A 17,152-nucleotide genomic window follows, 5' to 3' on the forward strand; every position below is an offset into this window, starting at 1 on the left:
GAGCAACTCGTCCAACCTGGGAGTGGTCGAAAACAATATGGAGCCAGAGGGGGTGTGGTCAGAAATGCCCCTAGCGAGATGCCGTATCTCATGGATATCTGTGACCTGTGGGGCAGGGACAACTACATAGTCGAAATGAGAAAGGCTGTTGTGGGCCCCAGAGTGGAAAGTGTGTTGGATCTTGTCAGGGTGGTGCGTTTTCCAGCCGTCCACTAACCCCTTCACTTCTAAGAAGCTAGAGAAGGAGTGTGCAGTATGAGGGATTGTGAGCTCGATATTATGGAATTGAAGTTGCCGGCGAGCACAAGGTACCCTTCCGGCAGTGCTAGCATCACTGTGCTGAGGTCAGGAAATGTAGCGGCCTGTAACCCTGTAGGTGCATATACTGACATGAAAGTCATAGTTTGTCCCTCCCAGGTGCCCGTAATACCAACATATCTGCCACGGTCGTCCATGTAGGTGGACGTAGGTGACATGGGGAATGACTTCTTTTGGATGATGCTCACCACTCTGGAGTTGGACGCAAAGCCTGCATGCACAACCATTGAGTAACCCCATCTATGCATAGCTTTACGAGTGTTGCCAATGAGGTGAGTTTTTGAAGCAATACAGTATCCAGTGGCAGTCTCTTGGTATATTGCAATACTATGCTGCGCTTAATTTTGTCCCCCAACCCGTTAACATTCCAACTCAAGAGTTTAACTTCCCTGTTACGCCGTACACCCATTGAGCTGCATGTAGAGCGCTGTGGCGGCCTCAGCCACAGACCGGGACTGTACCATCAAAGTTATGCTGAGAATGATAAACAAAAAATACAGAACAACTAGAAAAAATACCCCAACCCAACAACCACCACCCCGCTGCCCTGCTATCTGAGCTCAAAACTGCCCATCAAAAAACTAGCAGAGTGCCTGTCTCCCTAAAAATTCAAAGGAAGAAAAAACAGGGGAGGAAAACATTGAACGTAAGACCATAGATAAGTCAGCAGTCCCCTTTAGATTAAATACTGTTACCCCCCTCCCCAGCCCGCCCCACGCCAATTGTCCCCTTTACTTCTCCAAAAGGCAACCATCGTCTGAGAATCCGCCTCAGGCCGGTCCACTGTCCACATGGCCCCCAGCTCCTCGGTCCGTTTGGTTTTTAGTCCCTTGATAGTCAATCCAGTCTGCAACTGCCTCAGTACGATCAAAGAACCACGCTCTTCCCTCCGCCTCGACTCAGAGGAGCCCTGGGAACAGCATTGAGTATTTCAGGCCCCTTTCTCTCAGGTCACGTTTGACAGACAGGAATGTCCCGGTAGTTTTGGACACAAGCCATCATGGGCTGCAGGGGAGAGCCTGGTTTGGGTCTGCCGCCCAGGACCCTGTGCGCTTGCTTGATCACAACAAATTTACTGAGGCCTTTGAGTTGCAGGTGTTTGAGGATGAGGTCCTCAATGAACAGGTCTGGAGATTGCCCCTCTGATTTCTCTGGAAATCGGTCCATGAGATTGTGGGAGTCCTGCAGCTCCTGGGCCTCCCTTCGCAACTTCATGACATCAACAACTAGGCTGGTAGTCGTGATTTCCACCTGCTTCACCTTTTCATGAAGTTTCCCCATGTCGGCCCTAATAAGATTAATGTCAATGGTCACTGAGTCCAGGGAGGTCTTGACACCTGTGATAGACTCCGTGACGTCTTTGAGGGAAAGCTCAGGTTCCTCTTCCCCAGGGCCCCCCACGTGGTTTCCTCAGATACTGGGCCGCCCGCTGCAAGTCTTTGGTAACTGTATACCGATCCAGCTTGTTGGTTTGGACTGGCTTCGGGCCCCTGGTCCCGGACCCCTTAGTACGCTCTATTATGGTAGCCGAGGTAAGCCACGGATGGACGCAAGTTATCGGGGTGGTTGGGTGACGGAGTGCGCTCCAGGATAGGTTCAATGAAAGTGGCACTGAGTCTCACACCCTGTCTCATTCAACTCAATGTTAGAGTCACAGCAGGTGACTAGAGCAAAAGGATCCCGATCCAAGAGGCAATTCCGAGCCCTGCAGGGTGAGTCTCACTGGGCACTGGATTTACCTGTTACAGTCAGAACCTCTCATGATCCCACCAGTGAGAGGAGAAGGCATAGAGGACCATCTGATTCCTAGGGGGGATCCCGTGGGGGAACAACAATAGGAAAGACAGAAAAAGAGAGCCTACCAGTGAAGCAGTGTCGCCATCATTAGTCAAGCCACAGTCAGCACATCTCGGTTGGCCTCAAAGTGGTGTGCAGATTTATGTCACCAGTGCACCTCGGCAAGGTCGCAATTGCCGCTGTCAATGTTGTGTTTTGCGACCCTCCCTTCATGCACTCCGCTATGTCTAGAGCACAACAGCGCCGCTGAGTCTCGGCTCCACCGTTGTGAAGTGACAGAATGACTTGTGCTACCTGTTGGTAGAGCCGTTGCCACGGGTCCCAGCTTCAGGCTTCTGGATGGGTCTCAATTCACAGATGGCAAGGGGAGTCCGCTTGTTAAAGGAGCAGGCAGAGAAAGGACCGTCACGGTCAAGGGCGCGCTGCCACCACCAGCTACTCCACGCCTGGCATGCCCCAGTTATCGACAGTTGCGCCCTCAGATTACAAACAAGACCTCAGTTATGGAGCAGTGATCGCCTCCACTGGTGCTTATGGTGAGAGCCCCTCTGGACATCCATGGCATTCAGAACCGTAGCAACGATCCTATGTGCGGTGCCACTGTGGGGCCACAAATGCCAAGCTGCCTTGCTCTTGGGTTTCTGTTCCCACCTCGCACAGCAGAAGGATGTAGGCAAGCAAGGAGGCACTGATGAGGTAGATAGAGTGAGAGGCTCCGCTATGCAAGTCGCGCAACCGCCATCTTGAGTCTCGTGGCCGGCACGCTCAGCCCCTCTCACTCTCACTGGTGTTGCTCCGTGCCTGCGTTAGTTGTCCCGCCATACCAGGTCTTCAGCGGTACCTCGGGCAGCTACGGTGGTGAAAAGTCACGGCGGCACCTCACATTGCGGTGCCACCGCAAGGTAAGAGCGAGCTGGCTGGATCCCTTATGCAGGAGGCTCCGCTGCTGTGGGCCCCGGCCTCAGGACCCTATGTGGGCCGAAACTGTGTGAAGGCAATCTCTCCCTTATTTTGCGCGATTCCGGCACCGGGGCAAGAGGGACAGGCTCAGGGCCTGCAGTCGGGTGCTGTAGATAGTCGATCAGAATAGTTAAGGGCTAAAATGGTGGGTCGGAGCACTCGGACTACGCAACTAAGTTTAGTTTGTGCTTGGCCACGCCCCCACAATTGGGATATTTAATGTATGTATACGTCCCTAGTAGAATGCACAACCTGTGCCCAGGGCCAGTACATTAAATACTACTAGTGGGCCTGCTGCACTAATTGTGGAATCCATCAAGTAGCCCCTTAAACCTGTCGGGTTTAAAAGGTAAGACGTGTACTTTTACGTTTTCGTCACTTGCACATGCACTTACACACCCATACACCCAGTTATAAACCCACTCACCCACCTATACAGTTACTCACATTCCAATTTAGAAAACCATATAGCCACTTTCACACCTGTCAAACAATGACCGAATCCCTTACACATTCACTCACACTGTACTTATGTATGCACTACTAATAATGCCACTTGCACACACAGTTACACACCCATAAACCCAATAACACAGCCAGTTACCAATCCATGAGCCACTTTCATACCCATTTAGACTTTCATATAATAACTAAAACATCCAGTCACATGCTGAGACACCCAGGGGCATATTTACAATAGAAGTGGCAGAGAACTGTGTTAGCCTTCTTTGCTTAACATCGTGCTCTGCCACTTCTGAAATGCAGAGCTGCACCACATTTACAACAATATGGTGCAGACCTGTGCTCCTCCCTGCTCCTCCCTGCTCTTGTGCTAAATGTAGCTGCCTAGTGCCAATGCAGACACCTTTGTACCATAGTACAATGGTGTCTGCATTGCAGATAAAGATTGTTTATGTGCAGGAAGGTACCTTCCTGCACATACACAATCTTTAAATGGCATTTTGTAACTTCTATGTGTGCTGCCTAATGCAGCACACAAAGAAGGTTCAAATCATAATTTTTTTAATGACTGTTTATGTGTCGGAAGGGACACCTTCCTGCACATAAACAATCAATGGTGTTATGCTGTTTCCATGTGTGCTGCTCAAACCAGCACACATAGAATCCTCAGAGCCACTCAACCACCCAGTCATACAGCAACAGGGTCTCTTACACATTCAATCACACAGCACTTATGTATCCAGTACTAACAGAGCCACTTGTACACACAGTTAGACTGCCAAACTCTGACATAACCAGTTATGTAGGTAGCTGTCAGCCCTAGCGTTGTCTTCAGCCAAACTCTTTGCCTTCCTCCTCCATTTATACTGATACTGTGTTTGCTGGCAGTTGGACTCTGAGCACTTTACCCCTGCTAACCAGTGCCAAAGTGCATGTGTGTCTCCTCTAAACATGGTAACATTGGTTTATCCACAATTGGGATATATATATTTTTTATAAATCTTTTTATTAAATATATTCGACTAAATCTTTTTATTAAATATATTCGACATAGAGGTACAATTCCCATATAGGTCAATAACAGGGAGCATACATACAGATACAGTAGGCTAATGTTTGGAAATCACGGCGAGGGGGATCATCACAATCAGGGTAACGGGGGGTAGTATATATATTGCCACGATATTCATTACACAACGCCCAAATCTTAGACCATTTCCGGGGACCGGCCCGGGCTGTGTACACAGTCTTTTCCCTCAACATGCACCAATTGAGGTCTTTGTTCCAATCCACAATTTTAGGAGCATGTGGCGCCCCCCAGAGTTGAGCGATGTTTATCTTAGCAATCATGCTGCCCAGTGTGACCCATTGCATGGCGTGTGTATTGAGATGAGTGGGTTCCAGGATGTTGAAGAGGCATCTAGGGGCCCCCGGCTTAATTTCAATTGCCAGCATTTCACTCATTACATCGTGAATTTTGCGCCAATACCCCTGGATTGGGTCGCAGTGCCATATGATGTGTATGAACGTGCCCGTGTGGGTGCACCCCCGCCTGCAAGACCCATCTGTCGGACCCCCATGTGAGTCAACTGGGGACCCGTAATGTAAATTCTATGCTGTATCATTGGTTGCAATAGGCGGTGATGGCAACCATTTTGGGGGAGGAGACTGCTGTCTGCCAGCTTTCGTCATCTAATTCGATCCCGTCTCTGATCCATTCCGCTCGTAAGGACATCAGGGGGTCGTCCATGTTGTTGACGAGTTTCCTGTAAGTCAGGGAAATAGCTTTTTCAGGTAGGTGTCCGTCAAGCAATCTGTCCTCTAGTGGGGAATAGTCAGGAGGGGAGGATTCACGGGGCAGGACCGTTTGTAGGGCGTGTCGGATTTGGAGGTAACGAAAACTCACCGACTCTGCCATAGCATATTGACGCTGGAGGGCGTTGAAGGTCTTAACTTTATTTTTGTCCCAGAGGTCTCTGATGTGGGAGATGCTGATTAGATCCCATTTATCGAATCCTTTGGAGTTGCCCAGGTCACCTAGCCTCTGGGAGTCCCACAGGGGAGTGGCAAGAGTCAGTTTTTTGCTCTAGCCTAACAATGTAGTAGCTGAATGCCAGATCTTGAATGTGTGGTTGGTGGGACCCGTAAGTAGGTACCTATTTGGTTTAGAGTATAAGGCTTGGGTATAGGTTCCATTCGGAAGGATCCATCTGTCCGTATTGGTTTATTGCTGTAAGATGTGCTGCCCAATAAAATGTCTTGATGTCGGGCAAACCGATGCCCCATCGTACCAACTGAGCGTAAGTTTTGATAACGTGATACGTGGTCTCCCATACAAAAGAAGATCCTGCTGGAGCCCCTCTATTTCTCTGAAGTATGAATTTGGGACAGGGTCGGCCGAGTTCTGAAGAACATAGAGGAAGCTGGGCAAGGACATCATTTTAAAAAGGGCAGCCGTTCCCAACAAAGAGAGTGGAAGTGATTTCCAGTTAGTAATATCACGTTTGAGCCTTTGCAGCGGGGGAACCAGGTTGCGGGCAAACCGGATTGAGCTATCAAGAGAGATGAATATACCCAAGTATTTGAAGCTTTCTGAAACTATTAGTATGGGGCAGTTTCAGGGTATCGGGGGCAGGTCTCCACAGAGGACAAATAGGAGAGATTTCTGCCAAATAATACAAAACCCGGAGTATCTGCCAAAGATGGCCAAGATGTAAAATACAGCGATCGATAAGGGACCGTTTGGGGGACGTAAGCTTTAGAAGGATGTCGTCTGCATATAAGGAGATACGATCCTCCCAATCTGTCGACCACCGTAGACCTCGGATCATCACATCCTGTCGAATCCAAGCCGCAAGGGGCACGAGGGCCAAGGCGAATAACAAGTGACAGAGGGAACATCCCTGTCAGGTCCCCCGGCTGAGTAAAAAGGTGTCTGATTTTTTGTTATTCACGACTACCTGTGCCATAGGGAAGCTGTACAGCAAGCGCACCCACTGACTGAAACCCGGCCCAAATCCCAACTTTGTGAGGACAGCGAAGAGGTAGGGCCATTCGATTGTGTCGAAAGTCATAGTGGCATCAAAGAAGACAAAGACCACATCTTCACGGATAGTCGGCGCCCTGCCCAATACCCCATGGACTCTGCACAAGTTTAAGGCAGTGTTTCTCCTGGGCATAAACCCCAATTGATCCGGGTGTACCAGACCACTTACTACCTTAAGCAGCCTGTATGCGAGCACTTTGGCCAAGATTTTAGGTTCTGCATTAAGCAATGAGATAGGGCAGTAAAAGGCGCAGTCAGTTTTTGGTTTCCCTTCCTTATGAAGTGCGACGATGGTTGCAATTCTTTGATCCAGGGGTAGTGACCCTAGTTCTAGGCTGTTTTTTTGAACATAGATTTCAGGTATGGGGCTAATTTATCCGGACGGAGCTTGTAAAGTTTGATCGGGATACCGTTTGGGCCGAGGGCCTTGCCAGAGTGAAGCGCTTGGATGGTGGTCGCTATTTCGTCAGGGGTGAGGGCACTATTCATAAATGCCCAGTCACCGTCCGATAACACAGGGAGAGAGATATCTTTTAGGAGTTCGGCAGAGTCCGTCTCAGTATATGGTGTGACGGAGCTGTAGACTGTGTAAAAGTGTGTTGCAAAGTGGTCGACCATGTCTTGGGGATCTGTTATGGAAGATACCTCAGCACTACGTAGTTCTCGGACAAGTCTACTGACATGTTCCTTTTTGTCCAACCAGGCCAGCGTCTTGCTCAAGAGGATAAATCTCCTGCTCTACTTTGTGATGTCTTTTAGCTTGTCCTTTTTTGATCCCACTATGAGAGAGAGCCTCACCTCAGACCACAGTTTTGAAGGCTTCCCACAACGTTTGCGGTGAGTCAACAGTGTGGTCATTTTCTAAAAAGTAGTTGTCAATGGATTTGATCAGGTTTTTGCGTATTTTTGGGCATTTTAGATACCAGGGTTTGATCGGAGCAACTCGTCCAACCTGGGAGTGGTCGAAAACAATATGGAGCCAGAGGGGGTGTGGTCAGAAATGCCCCTAGCGAGATGCCGTATCTCATGGATATCTGTGACCTGTGGGGCAGGGACAACTACATAGTCGAAATGAGAAAGGCTGTTGTGGGCCCCAGAGTGGAAAGTGTGTTGGATCTTGTCAGGGTGGTGCGTTTTCCAGCCGTCCACTAACCCCTTCACTTCTAAGAAGCTAGAGAAGGAGTGTGCAGTATGAGGGATTGTGAGCTCGATATTATGGAATTGAAGTTGCCGGCGAGCACAAGGTACCCTTCCGGCAGTGCTAGCATCACTGTGCTGAGGTCAGGAAATGTAGCGGCCTGTAACCCTGTAGGTGCATATACTGACATGAAAGTCATAGTTTGTCCCTCCCAGGTGCCCGTAATACCAACATATCTGCCACGGTCGTCCATGTAGGTGGACGTAGGTGACATGGGGAATGACTTCTTTTGGATGATGCTCACCACTCTGGAGTTGGACGCAAAGCCTGCATGCACAACCATTGAGTAACCCCATCTATGCATAGCTTTACGAGTGTTGCCAATGAGGTGAGTTTTTGAAGCAATACAGTATCCAGTGGCAGTCTCTTGGTATATTGCAATACTATGCTGCGCTTAATTTTGTCCCCCAACCCGTTAACATTCCAACTCAAGAGTTTAACTTCCCTGTTACGCCGTACACCCATTGAGCTGCATGTAGAGCGCTGTGGCGGCCTCAGCCACAGACCGGGACTGTACCATCAAAGTTATGCTGAGAATGATAAACAAAAAATACAGAACAACTAGAAAAAATACCCCAACCCAACAACCACCACCCCGCTGCCCTGCTATCTGAGCTCAAAACTGCCCATCAAAAAACTAGCAGAGTGCCTGTCTCCCTAAAAATTCAAAGGAAGAAAAAACAGGGGAGGAAAACATTGAACGTAAGACCATAGATAAGTCAGCAGTCCCCTTTAGATTAAATACTGTTACCCCCCTCCCCAGCCCGCCCCACGCCAATTGTCCCCTTTACTTCTCCAAAAGGCAACCATCGTCTGAGAATCCGCCTCAGGCCGGTCCACTGTCCACATGGCCCCCAGCTCCTCGGTCCGTTTGGTTTTTAGTCCCTTGATAGTCAATCCAGTCTGCAACTGCCTCAGTACGATCAAAGAACCACGCTCTTCCCTCCGCCTCGACTCAGAGGAGCCCTGGGAACAGCATTGAGTATTTCAGGCCCCTTTCTCTCAGGTCACGTTTGACAGACAGGAATGTCCCGGTAGTTTTGGACACAAGCCATCATGGGCTGCAGGGGAGAGCCTGGTTTGGGTCTGCCGCCCAGGACCCTGTGCGCTTGCTTGATCACAACAAATTTACTGAGGCCTTTGAGTTGCAGGTGTTTGAGGATGAGGTCCTCAATGAACAGGTCTGGAGATTGCCCCTCTGATTTCTCTGGAAATCGGTCCATGAGATTGTGGGAGTCCTGCAGCTCCTGGGCCTCCCTTCGCAACTTCATGACATCAACAACTAGGCTGGTAGTCGTGATTTCCACCTGCTTCACCTTTTCATGAAGTTTCCCCATGTCGGCCCTAATAAGATTAATGTCAATGGTCACTGAGTCCAGGGAGGTCTTGACACCTGTGATAGACTCCGTGACGTCTTTGAGGGAAAGCTCAGGTTCCTCTTCCCCAGGGCCCCCCACGTGGTTTCCTCAGATACTGGGCCGCCCGCTGCAAGTCTTTGGTAACTGTATACCGATCCAGCTTGTTGGTTTGGACTGGCTTCGGGCCCCTGGTCCCGGACCCCTTAGTACGCTCTATTATGGTAGCCGAGGTAAGCCACGGATGGACGCAAGTTATCGGGGTGGTTGGGTGACGGAGTGCGCTCCAGGATAGGTTCAATGAAAGTGGCACTGAGTCTCACACCCTGTCTCATTCAACTCAATGTTAGAGTCACAGCAGGTGACTAGAGCAAAAGGATCCCGATCCAAGAGGCAATTCCGAGCCCTGCAGGGTGAGTCTCACTGGGCACTGGATTTACCTGTTACAGTCAGAACCTCTCATGATCCCACCAGTGAGAGGAGAAGGCATAGAGGACCATCTGATTCCTAGGGGGGATCCCGTGGGGGAACAACAATAGGAAAGACAGAAAAAGAGAGCCTACCAGTGAAGCAGTGTCGCCATCATTAGTCAAGCCACAGTCAGCACATCTCGGTTGGCCTCAAAGTGGTGTGCAGATTTATGTCACCAGTGCACCTCGGCAAGGTCGCAATTGCCGCTGTCAATGTTGTGTTTTGCGACCCTCCCTTCATGCACTCCGCTATGTCTAGAGCACAACAGCGCCGCTGAGTCTCGGCTCCACCGTTGTGAAGTGACAGAATGACTTGTGCTACCTGTTGGTAGAGCCGTTGCCACGGGTCCCAGCTTCAGGCTTCTGGATGGGTCTCAATTCACAGATGGCAAGGGGAGTCCGCTTGTTAAAGGAGCAGGCAGAGAAAGGACCGTCACGGTCAAGGGCGCGCTGCCACCACCAGCTACTCCACGCCTGGCATGCCCCAGTTATCGACAGTTGCGCCCTCAGATTACAAACAAGACCTCAGTTATGGAGCAGTGATCGCCTCCACTGGTGCTTATGGTGAGAGCCCCTCTGGACATCCATGGCATTCAGAACCGTAGCAACGATCCTATGTGCGGTGCCACTGTGGGGCCACAAATGCCAAGCTGCCTTGCTCTTGGGTTTCTGTTCCCACCTCGCACAGCAGAAGGATGTAGGCAAGCAAGGAGGCACTGATGAGGTAGATAGAGTGAGAGGCTCCGCTATGCAAGTCGCGCAACCGCCATCTTGAGTCTCGTGGCCGGCACGCTCAGCCCCTCTCACTCTCACTGGTGTTGCTCCGTGCCTGCGTTAGTTGTCCCGCCATACCAGGTCTTCAGCGGTACCTCGGGCAGCTACGGTGGTGAAAAGTCACGGCGGCACCTCACATTGCGGTGCCACCGCAAGGTAAGAGCGAGCTGGCTGGATCCCTTATGCAGGAGGCTCCGCTGCTGTGGGCCCCGGCCTCAGGACCCTATGTGGGCCGAAACTGTGTGAAGGCAATCTCTCCCTTATTTTGCGCGATTCCGGCACCGGGGCAAGAGGGACAGGCTCAGGGCCTGCAGTCGGGTGCTGTAGATAGTCGATCAGAATAGTTAAGGGCTAAAATGGTGGGTCGGAGCACTCGGACTACGCAACTAAGTTTAGTTTGTGCTTGGCCACGCCCCCACAATTGGGATATTTAATGTATGTATACGTCCCTAGTAGAATGCACAACCTGTGCCCAGGGCCAGTACATTAAATACTACTAGTGGGCCTGCTGCACTAATTGTGGAATCCATCAAGTAGCCCCTTAAACCTGTCGGGTTTAAAAGGTAAGACGTGTACTTTTACGTTTTCGTCACTTGCACATGCACTTACACACCCATACACCCAGTTATAAACCCACTCACCCACCTATACAGTTACTCACATTCCAATTTAGAAAACCATATAGCCACTTTCACACCTGTCAAACAATGACCGAATCCCTTACACATTCACTCACACTGTACTTATGTATGCACTACTAATAATGCCACTTGCACACACAGTTACACACCCATAAACCCAATAACACAGCCAGTTACCAATCCATGAGCCACTTTCATACCCATTTAGACTTTCATATAATAACTAAAACATCCAGTCACATGCTGAGACACCCAGGGGCATATTTACAATAGAAGTGGCAGAGAACTGTGTTAGCCTTCTTTGCTTAACATCGTGCTCTGCCACTTCTGAAATGCAGAGCTGCACCACATTTACAACAATATGGTGCAGACCTGTGCTCCTCCCTGCTCCTCCCTGCTCTTGTGCTAAATGTAGCTGCCTAGTGCCAATGCAGACACCTTTGTACCATAGTACAATGGTGTCTGCATTGCAGATAAAGATTGTTTATGTGCAGGAAGGTACCTTCCTGCACATACACAATCTTTAAATGGCATTTTGTAACTTCTATGTGTGCTGCCTAATGCAGCACACAAAGAAGGTTCAAATCATAATTTTTTTAATGACTGTTTATGTGTCGGAAGGGACACCTTCCTGCACATAAACAATCAATGGTGTTATGCTGTTTCCATGTGTGCTGCTCAAACCAGCACACATAGAAACAGTAAAAATGAGGAGAAATTAAACAGTTCTCCCCGTTGCATCAGGGTAAGACGAGGACCAGGATAGGACCAGGTTTACCCTGGTCTTAATTTTGGTGCTGCCCCATATTTACTCCACCCTTGTAAATATGGCGCAGTGTCAAAATCAACGGATATTGCAGTGGAACGCCCATCGCAATGCCCATTGCCCTCCCCTTTCACGCTAAATATAGAATGAAAGGGTGCCTTATTTACAAGGCAGTGTTAAGCCGTGTAAATAAGGCAAAGCCTCTATTGCCACCACAACGTCATGAAAAGTGACGTTGTGGTGGCGATAAGGGCTTGCAATTATCCCCCCAGTTTGCCTTAGGAAGCTAAACAGTTTGCCACTGCTAGATAGTGGGACGCTATGTGTGCTTGGCCTCTAAACATGGTTTGATTGACTAAACCACAATTAGGAAATGTAATTGATCTGTACGTACTAGAGTGTACTGCCCAAGCCCAGGATCTGTAAATTAAGTGCTAGTTTGGGCCTATAGCACTGACAGTGTAATATTTTTTCAATTTATTTTAGGAAGAAAATAAGCAAGGATTGAAAGGGGTAATGGAAGGCAACTGACAATGGTTGAATGGGGAGCATAAAAGAAATTAACAACGGTGCTTCTTCACTGCATCCAGGTATGCAGCCACAGATGACACCTTTGAAGCCAAAGGCGTCTGGCATTTGCCACAGTGAGTGACAATCTCAGATGACTTCTCGTAAACAGTTATAACAGCCAATGACAATGATTCCCTCAAGGCTCCTGTAGATGATTATTGTGCTCCTTTTCCACTTGGCTTGCCTTGTCTCCAATTCTATGTGTTTCATTGATGATTTTAAGATGCTTCCAAATGGAATTTGTTCCATGGAAATACTTCTTTCCCACTTCTTTGATAATTGCTTGCCACAGATATTGTATAGGATAAACTTGGAACTAATGCTTTTGTCACCCAGAGGATTACTGAAATGTTTCCAAACATCACTCTACTTTTTTCTAGGTGGCATCTCTTTTTCCTAATTTCTTCAATTTGATCCTTGTATTGTTAAAAGTTTTGTTTTCATAAAACTCATGTAAGTGATCATATGAACACTCTGTAGAACTGAGCATTAAAAATAACTTGGTGCTCCTAAAGTTTGCAAGATAGATACAGTTAAGCTGACCATGAGATGAATACCAATACTTATTTGTGGTATGTTGGTATGCTATAAAAGTTATCATTGGGTTGTTAGTGTTGCCAATGAGAAGTTAAGGTTTGGGTGTTTTATTGTATTTGTAAATAGGGAAATAAGTTATGTTTTGCTTATTTGTTAATTGTTTGGTTTAAATTGTATTGCAATGTGTTAATAAAATGTATTTGTAAAGTTATAAAATTGTTTATTTCTCATTTGAACTTATGGATTGCAAACATGGGCATCTGGTATTTTGCACAGTGTGTTACTATATCACTTACTTTGTCTCAGAAAGCTGGTATGCTAATTTATTGCAATTTTGATGCTTCTCCCAAGGATTTTGTTGATGACAAATGGGCTCCTCTTGCACTTGCCTTCTCCCACATGAGAAGATTGTTTGCATCAATCAATTGCATGTCATTTCATAAATAGTTTTTATATGTTTCAACTTGGAACTTATGCTTTGGGAATACTTCTTCCCAGTATCTCTTCATAAGGTTTTTGTGCACATGTTGCATTGCACAAATTTCGCCAACACTTTTTTCTAGGTGGCATCCAGTTTTCCTCATTTCAATTTGATCCTTGTATTGTTAAAAGTTTTCTTTACATAAAAACTCATGTAAGTGATCATATGAACACTCTGTTGAACTGAGCATTAAAAATAACTTGGTGCTCCTAAATTTTGCAAGATAGATACAATTAAGCTGACCATGAGAATAATACCAATACTTATTTGTGTTATGTTGGTATGCTATAAAAGTTATCATTGGGTTGTTAGTTTTGCCAATGAGAAGTTAAGGTTTGGGTGTTTTATTGTATTTGTAAATAGGTAAATAGGTTATGTTTTGTTTATTTGTTAATTGTTTGGTGTAAATTGTATTGCAATGTGTTAATAAAATGTATTTGTAAAGTTATAAAATTGTTTATTTCTCATTTGAACTTATGGGTTGCAAACATGGGCATCTGGCATTTTGCAGTGTGTTACTATATCACTTACTTTGTCTCAGAAAGCTGGTATGCTAATTTATTGCAATTTTGATGCTTCTCCCAAGGCTTTAGTTGATGACAAATGGGCTCCTCTTGCACTTGCCTTCCCCCACATGAGAAGATTGTTTGCATCAATCAATTGCATGTCATTTCATAAATTGTTTTTATATGTTTCAACTTGGAATTTATGCTTTGGGAATACTTCTTCCCAGTACCTCTTCATAAGGTTTTTGTGCACATGTTGCATTGCACAAATTTTGCCAACACTTTCTTTTCACCGTATGGAATGGTGAAAAACATCCATACATCATTCTCCTTCTTGGAAGGGGACATGTCTTTCTATTGATTGGTGTAAATAGTAAAATAAGTTAAATAAATAAATAACACCTACTTGTTCGTTTTCACAACGGAGGTCCTTGTTTTAATTGCAGAGGCATAGCAGCATCTTTTACAGCGCACCAGCCCACCCCTCGCTGCACCCGCTCCGCGGGTGCCGCTTCGCTGTGTGGGACATTGAGCTGCATCACCGACGGAGCACCTGACCAAGGCGGCACTGGGTGAGAGGCATCAGCGGGGCTGCGAGCGTGCGGGGACTCCATTACCCAGGAGTCCCTGCAAGACCGACGGCCAGCTTCCGGTCCGCTCTCCCTGCTGGCCCGCCCCCCGCCCAACTGAGACCGTTTAAAAGCGTCCCTGACCATCTACGTGTGGGACACCTACTTGTTCGTTTTCACAACGGAGGTCCTTGTTTTAATTGCAGAGGCATAGCAGCATCTTTTCCAGCGCACCAGCCCCCCCTCGCCGCACCCGCTCCGCGGGTGCCGCTTCGCTGTGTGGGACATTGAGCTGCATCACCGACGGAGCACCTGACCAAGGCGGCACTGGGTGAGAGGCATCAGCGGGGCTGCGAGCGTGCAGGGACTCCATTACCCAGGAGTCCCTGCAAGACCGACGGCCAGCTTCCGGTCCGCTCTCCCTGCTGGCCCGCCCCCCGCCCAACTGAGACCATTTAAAAGCGTCCCTGACCATCTACGTGTGGGACACCTACTTGTTCGTTTTCACAACGGAGGTCCTTGTTTTAATTGCAGAGGCATAGCAGCATCTTTTCCAGTGCACCAGCCCACCCCTCGCCGCACCCGCTCCGCGGGTGCCGCTTCGCTGTGTGGGACATTGAGCTGTATCACTGATGGAGCACCTGACCAAGGCGGCACTGGGTGAGAGGCATCAGTGGGGCTGCGAGCGTGCGGGGACTCCATTACCCAGGAGTCCCTGCAAGACCGACGGCCAGCTTCCGGTCCGCTCTCCCTGCTGGCCCGCCCCCTGCCCATCATGCCCCCTATATCATTTCCTCAAACTCCCGCAGCGCGGGACGCAGCCCGGGGCGAAGACTGGGCAAAGACCGGGCCGTTTCAGGCCGTTCCAGACCGATTAAGACCGGACCGGGCCATCTCCCTTGGCTCTATTGTTACGGTACACAAATCTATTAGTGTTTGATAAATCCCTACCCACCATCCAAATAATGTCTGTTCGTGAAACACGGAGCAGGGCTACCAAGACTGTGAAAAAGGCTACAGGAACCCTGGATGATTTTATCACAAGAACTAGTTTATCCATTGACAATGAGATTACTAAACTCCAGCATAGAGTCTCCCTGGAGTTAGAGTCTGCAAGAAGGTTGTCAACCGAACTAGCATTAAGGAAAAAATCTTCGTTAGGTAGCATTGCCTCCTCGAAAACTCCTGAGCGTACTACTGGCCCCTCACCTATTATCACCTTGGCCGAGGTACATCCTATCCCCGAGGAATTAGTTCCCTCCACCAACCACGAACTAGACCCCTCAAAGCTATCTGTCAGTGTTGTATCTGAAAGCACTCCATCTTCTGCTCCACTGATTGAGATTATTGAGGGGGAAAAGGTGTCGGGGGAAGCGGCCCCGAATAAGAATCAGGGAGCCGCCAAGGCAATACCGAAACAAAAGAGAAAACGGAAACACCTATCTGTGTACGCTAGGAAAAAGGCAAAGGTAGCCTCAAGCCAATGCATTACAGGGGGGGCTTCACAACAATCTATTGCTACTAATGGGTCCGATCAGATGCTTCTAACTGTACAAAGCAGTAATGACAACATAGAGGCACCAAATTCGGATTTAAGGGCTGACCATTCTGTTGATGAGGGCGAGAAAACTTCCACATCCATGGATGAGCTAGAAGGGGATAGGGAAGAGTTTCTGAAACTTGTGTGGGAAACGCTCAAAAAACTTCTCAGGCCGTTAGAAGTTAGGCTAACTGGCATTGAGAATCAGCTACTTGAGGTGGAAAAAAGTGTTATAACCTTAGCTAGCCTAAGCCTCAATGGTTGTGACATACATACAATTCCCACACAGGCTCCAACCATTGCCCCTGTATCCTCGAACACAAATCCATCTAGTGTACAGCATCAAAAAGAGGGAGTGGTAAATCTGACAGCAAGTACCCATATAAAACTTAATGCTACATCCTTAAACTCGCCATCTGTTAGCACCATTAGTAAACCCTCGTCGAAGGGTCCTGTACAAAGTAAAAAATCACAGTTAGTAAATGTTGCTGCCACCCATTCTTGTGCCCCCAAGACTCCCGTTCTGCAGAAGTCTTCATCTAATATACCTCCCACTAAACACACCACTCTGGGTTTAAATAAATCCTTGGCTGATAGATCTTTTTCCAACAGAACAAACACACATAACTATCAATCAGCCCACGCTTATAACAACTTCAAGGGAGGATATATAGACCTGCCCCCTGATGCCAGTCCTTTTGTAATTGTTCTTACTGGGGTACCTGAATTGGAAAACCAATATGAAGAGAATTTCCTATCCCTAAAAAATAAGGTGATCTATTGGTTAAACTCAAACAAACCAATTCCATACCATATGAAAAGTAAAATTCTTTTGGTTTGCAGGGTACCATGGGTCGGTCCCATAGCAAAATCAATTCCGGGTGACTGTATAGTAATTTCATTCGAGGAACCGCATAGTGCTGATCAGATTTGTGCATGGAAATCATATGGAGATACATCATCTATCGAAGCTAGACCCTTATCGTTTTTCTATCCCCCACCCAGGCCCTTAAACTACGGGTCTAGCTGGAATACTGTTAGACAACACTATGGTCATGCACCAAATCTGGCCAGACAGGCGGAGCGAAATATGTGGAATGGAATTCCCATTTTCAATAGGTTCAGCTGCTTAGACGCAGTTGATTGACTTGAGACCATGCCA

Source organism: Lissotriton vulgaris, chromosome 4_1 (genome assembly GCF_964263255.1).
Source record: "Lissotriton vulgaris chromosome 4_1, aLisVul1.2, whole genome shotgun sequence".
In the NCBI taxonomy this organism is placed as follows: domain Eukaryota; kingdom Metazoa; phylum Chordata; class Amphibia; order Caudata; family Salamandridae; genus Lissotriton; species Lissotriton vulgaris.